This window comes from Marmota marmota, unplaced genomic scaffold (genome assembly GCF_001458135.2).
Source record: "Marmota marmota marmota unplaced genomic scaffold, marMar, whole genome shotgun sequence".
NCBI classification, from domain to species: Eukaryota; Metazoa; Chordata; class Mammalia; order Rodentia; family Sciuridae; genus Marmota; species Marmota marmota.
Window position 1 is genome coordinate 26646934 of NW_026000005.1, and position 6213 is coordinate 26653146.

The 6213-nt window shown below is 44.5% G+C and overlaps 1 protein-coding gene across 1 annotated transcript in view; it reads right to left on the reverse strand.

Annotated features, from left to right (window-relative positions):
- Positions 1–6213, reverse strand: part of Plekhm3 (pleckstrin homology domain containing M3) — a 215079-nt gene that overhangs the window by 29363 nt on the left and 179503 nt on the right. The gene's annotated exons all lie outside the window — the stretch shown is intronic.

Consider the following 6213-nt stretch of genomic DNA (forward strand, 5'->3'; position numbering starts at 1 on the left):
CCCCATGGCCGGTTGGAGAAGCACAAAGGCCTCCCATTCCACTGGCTACAGTAACGCCATTGTGTGTCCTAACAATGCACTAATTGGCGGTGACAATTGTGGAGTTGGGGAGGAAGAAGGGGGCCGCTCTTTTCCAATCAGGGAGCCATGGAAATAAAAGGAGAGGAGGAGGAGGTGGAGGACAGGAGGCCCAGGTTCCTGGTGGAGGGGGGTGTGGAGGCACAGAGGGGGCCCAGCACTCTGGTTTGTGCTGGGCTTTCTAAATTAATAATGAAATCCAAGGAGAAAAGAATTATTTTTGGAAAAATATAGACTGTGCTGCAGTTGGTTTCAGGTCCCTGGTGGTGGTGGGATGGGAAGGAGGTGAAGGTGAGGTGTGGGTGATGGCACTTCTTGGGGAAGGGAAACAGGTAGAGCCCATTTCCCTGACCAGGACTTCAAGACTCCTGGGTTTCTGCCACCAAATGGAACGATGGAAGAGGCTGGTGAGAAAAGGCTCAGAGAAAAACTCTCCACAGAACAGGGAACTGAAAGCCGAGTGTTGAGACTGGTCTGTGGTGGTGTCTCTATTTCAACCACATTTCTGGGCTGTGAGAGCCAGAAAGAGGAGAGGTTTAGCTATTTTCTTATGGTATATCAGACTCCAGGGAAGTCCAGGACATGATATGGAAGGCTATGCTGACCTCTATCCTGTACAATTGTGTGTGTGTGTGTGTGTGTTGGTGGGGGTTACTGGGGATTGAACCCATGGCCTTATGCATGCTAGGAAAGCACTCTATTGCTGACCTACATCCCTACCCCTTTGCTGACCTATAAAGTGATTCTAAAGAGGAGTTGGGCAGACAAGAACAAAGTCAAAGCCAAATGATGCTTCCAGAGCTCTCGGGCCTGCTGGAGAATGCCCCAGAAATCCACGAAGGTCACCTGGAGTCCAGTGCCACCTTGTTCCAGCCCACGCCCTTCCTTTATACACAATGACTCACCGGCCTAGACCAACCCCAACCGTGCCTTCCTGGGAAGCTTTCTCTGCTCAGGAAGGCTAGACACACACCCTCTTTCACAGTCTCCCTGCACCCTGAAATAATAGACCCTGACCTCGATTCCTCCATTCCTGTGCACTGAGCCACTGCTAAGTGTCTTGTATGCATTATTTTACTTAAATCTCACGACAATCCCATAATGTGACTACTTCTATTACCCTCACAGAAAAGACATATAAGGAAATGGGGCTTCTTAGTCACTCCCAGAGGTTAAGTAACTTGACCAAATTCACCCAGCATGAAAGCCAGGAATCTAAGGGCTGGACTGAGAGCTTGTCCTTCCCACCTTCCTGAGAGCTGATCTCCCAGCAGCAGTTTACTCTGTACTTCTGGAGGGCAGGCTGTGTCTCTGTGTCTTTGAATCCCCAGCATCTCACAGAGAGTTGGCATACAGGAGGCTCCATAAAGATCTGCTCCCTAAATGAGGGCAGAGAGGGCCAAATTATTGGTAAAGCTCCCCTAGCACACAGTAGGTCTCAGATTCAGTATGCAGTACAATCCCGTGTGTGTGTGTGTGTGTGTGTGTGTGTGTGTAAGATGATGAAAACACAGATCCCTGGGCCCCACACTGAGTGTCTTGGATAGTAGCTCTAGGTGAGGCCTGAGAACGTGCATTTCCAACACATTCCTACTAACACTCATACTGCTGTTTCGTGGACGGAAGTTTGAGAATGGTCACTTTGGCTGTGGTCCTGTGTTCACATCATAGCAGGAAACTCCATCTCTTCCATTATCTATGTCTTTTTGTGGCCCGAGATCAACAAAAGGGGAAATTAAAGTTGAAAAATTTGGACCATAATGAAAAATGTTCGTGGGCTCCTCCTGCCTGCTTTAGATAACAATCTGAATCAAATAGTTATTTATGTTGATGGAAAAAACGATTGATTGTGTATCTAAACATGGTGCAAACAGTGACATTTATAGAAAATATCTGGACAGCTTGTTTTATTTGGGAGGATCTACTAGGCAAATCCTCTCTCATAGAATTTTGAGCCTTTTAATTTTATTTCACAAATATTTAATACTCACCCAGGACAAGAACCAAATAAGGGTGTTTGAATCCTAACACCCTTGGGTCGGGGTGACACTGGAGACAGGTCAGGAATGGAGCAATGCTCTTGCTTAGGAGGACAAGTTTGTTGGTTCAGAATGCCTTGGTTCTCAACACGGTGCTAGGGACTAGACAAGAACTCTTGCTTGCTGGTTTCTTTTTCCACTCAACTCTGTAGGATCTCACCCTATTTCTTGAGCAGGTTGTTTCAATGAGTCAGTTATTTAACACTCTCTTTAACATCTTCTTTAGAAGCTGCCTTCCTATATGCACGCCCAGCTTCCCACAAAATTTAAATTCCTGCTGCCAAGATTCATGTAAGGTCTTACCCTGAAGGAAGGGACTTGGATGGACAGGCAGGACTACCTGAATGAGAAGAGAAGGGATAGTGCCCTCAGAGGAAGACTGGGGGTGCCTTATCTTTCTTAAGGGGGCAGAGATGCTATGGAGGTATCCCACTCTTCACATATTATCAAGGTTTCAGGAGGAGTACTTTGAATTCTTATTTCTATTTTTCAAAAAAGACCAGCTATTCAAACAAAACAAGAAAAGATGTTCTGAAACAATTAGATACATTTTATTTGGAATTGAGATGATACCAAGGAATGTCCATCGATTTGGCTAGGTTTGGGATGGCCTCTTGGCTTTTATTTTGAGACTGTGTCTCAAATAAAAAGGGCTGAGGACGTGGCTCAGTGTTAGCGTACTTGCCTAGCATGCGTGAGGCCTTGGGTTTGATCTCCCTTGATCTTGGCATGGGCTTGAATGTGCTTGAGCAGGAGCTACTTCTGACGCCTCGGTAGCATCTTCCCTAGGCACAATGACTGCCACCATCTACTTTCTAGGCTGCCTCACTCCTGGGCAGCAGTAAGAAAGCCATCTTGGGGGTGTGGGGGGGTGTTGATACAGTTTAGAATTCAAATTCACTCCCTGCTTGTGCAGTTAGAATTTATTTCTTCTGCAAAAGACTTGAATCTCAGAGCAAAATTCCTCTAGCTGGGCTTGAGTATGTGTAGGGTGATCCTAATGGAGAAAAACTCCGTTTTATTTTCATAACAGCATGCACCTTGTGATATCCTGAGCCTGACATTATTAAGAGTGTTACCACAATGCAGCACGGAATCCAAGGCAATTTGGATGTCCTTGGGCCCAGAATTAATATGTGCTTTGTATAGTCTTGTAATTTGGGAGGCAATTTTCCATAACACAGTGAGAGATGTTTCTTTATACATTTGAGATAATTTAGCTCAATGTTCATTTGGAAAAATTACAGTGCTAATAGTAGCTCTTCAGCCTCAGAACAACAGATCATATTGGGAGAGTATGGACAAAAGCTGGAGGAATTTTCCCCAGACCAACAGCTGCCTGAGGTTGCATGGCAGAATCTGAAATATTGTATGAACTCATGAACTCTAGCTGATTTGCTTAAAACCAATAGCTCTTAATGGAGGAATATGAAATAAAAGTGGTGGAGTAATGAATTTCCCTATTGTCCAGGTAAATTGGATGTCAGTACACATAAATCAGAATTTCTATATGCTCAGCCATGGGAAACATTTGTTCTTCTGGCTAGACTTTTCTGCCCAAAATATAAGGGAATAGATGCAAATGAGGGAAGAATGAACTATATTTTTCTGTTGGCTGTATTTTGCCTGCACTTCCTGGGTGTTGTGTACCAGAGACCTTTGTTATCCTGGGAGAAGATTCCTCTACCCTAATCAGATTCTAATGTAATTTTTTTTTTAAATCCAAAGTATTCCCGCCCCTCCCCCCGCCACCCAATCAGGAATGTGGTTTCTAATGATGCTGCTTTGGAAGAAGTCCTAGGGAAGGCCCTGGTAGACTTAAGTTCATTCCTAAGTTGCATTCCGGCCCCTTCACACTTATTTCCTGCAGTGATTTAGTAGCAAGCTATTGCTGCTGTGGGTGTTCCTGAGTATTAAGCATCGGGGGCATGGAGCAGATGACACCTTTGGTAAGAGACTCTGGACTCTTTGTTGAAATGCTCCATCAGGGAGCAATACTTGCCTTTAGTTAAGATACTGACTTCATAAAGAAGGACAAGAACTTCTAAGTTTCCATTCACCTGTTATCTGGCAGTTGAAATTGAAAATCATCATCAGTTCAACAGGTACCTGGATTTGGAATGATTCTGGTTTGTTTTATAGCCTAGTTCTTCTATAGAACCAAGGGGAATTGGAACTCGGGCAAGATTTCCTGAATTTTCTGAGCCTCTCTAGGCAAAAGGCATCTGGTAGTTTTTCATTTTAAACATTACCATTCAGAGTGATGAGGTGTGTGTACATTGGGATGGGCCCAGGCCTGAAGCATACTCTCACATGTATGCATCTGAAGAATGATCCCAGCCTTGCCAGCAGGAATAAAAAAAATGAAAGGGACACTACGAGGCTCTTTTGTGGGCCAGCTTAGTCACCTGCAGTCATGACACTTCTATTCACCAGGCTTTCTAGAGGTTGGTATATACTGAATTAATAGAAGCTATCTGCACCCTGACAGACAATAAAAGGGGTATAAAGGTAAGATTTTATGAAAACATTTATAGTCTTTGAGCAGAAGTTCCAAAGTACTATTCGTTTCTGTCGGGAAAAGGGGAAGGCAACTAAAGCTCTAGAGTCCTTCCATAATCCCTGTGACGCTGTCCCGCTGCTGACTGCCATATGCCAAGCCAATGTTTATTTCAAGTCTACTTCATTTAGGATTGTGGTTCTTGACTTTCAGAATACATCAGAATCACCCAGGGAGTCCTTCCGTTCTTCCTTTCCTTTCTTTTTGTGGTGTTGGGATCAAACCCAAGGACTCGTGCATGCTGGGCAAGTGCTCTGCCACTGAGCTCCATCCCAGCCCACACCTGGCACTTTATAAAATATACAATACTCAGGCCCCATTCAGAGATCCTGATTCAACTGTCTGTGAGGACACCTGACATTTTGCTCTTATTTTTGTATTTCTAATGTGGGAACCACTGCCTTAAGCCATCCTCTTGAGCTATCATCAAGAACAGAACAGGAAAACAAGGGAGATTCAAATCACTGTCTCCTGAGGGTGGGGGGAGATGAACTTTGACAGCATCTTTGCATATCTTCCTCTTTGGTGATGCCCAAACTATCTGGAGTTGCTCGGCCACACTAGTATACTCCAACTGGGGGAAGCTCACCTGTCCTGAGAAGTAGTGGAATCTGGGCTCGGACTACAATGTGTGTCTACTTTGGTGCAGTGAAACATTAACTTGTCTCTTTTTTATCATAGACTGTGGCAGGTTTTGTGTGAGGATGAAGTCCAGTTATTCCTTGGACAGAGTGGGCGTGAGACTTGATTGGCTTCCTGAGGGTGGGGTAGGAGAGGCTGGGCATGACCCAGTTTGGGTGTGTCTCAGGGAGTAAGGCTCAGGGTTCACCTTTGGTAAATGTTTACCAGAGGTGCCTGTTCTAGTCTCTTTTCAATGTCCTTCTTTGGGAAAGTGAGTTTAAATGGTGCTTTTGAAAAGTTCCAGGTGGACGGTTGTTGTGCCCCACCGCCTTTTTGGTGGAGGGGTAAGGGCCAGCCCAGGCAGGAGGTAGCTGCACTCATTTTCAATCACTCCCAACTCCCAGAGGGCTGCTATCTGGAGCATAAACACCGACTCTTTATTTTTTACACTTTGCTATTTCACTCCAAAAACATGGAACCAGTTCCTTTGCCTGGCACGTGTTCATTTAATTTGGAGAGTGCGGAAGAGGAAAGATGAAACCAGAGCAGGAAGCCTTGGGGAAGAGCTGGTTAGGGCATTCAGTGCATGAGCTGGGGCAGCTTGTCTCATAACTAAAAGCAATCATGCTTCGATTCAGCAAATAAGGCTAACACGACATGTGTCTTTTTACAAGTGACAATCCATTTTTTATAAACATGGGAAGGATTAACGAGAATATTGTAGATTGATGAATTTAGGAAACAAAAAAACAAAGACCATCTGTAAGGCTACTGTTAAGAGATATTTTAAAGTCCTGGTAGCTCACTTCTAATAAACCTCAAATCTTGACTTTGAACTAATATCCAGGGCTTGTCTTGGGCTTTCACCACCTCTCAAAAACAGTATTTTAGTGAAGTTGTTATGAGAAGAGAAAG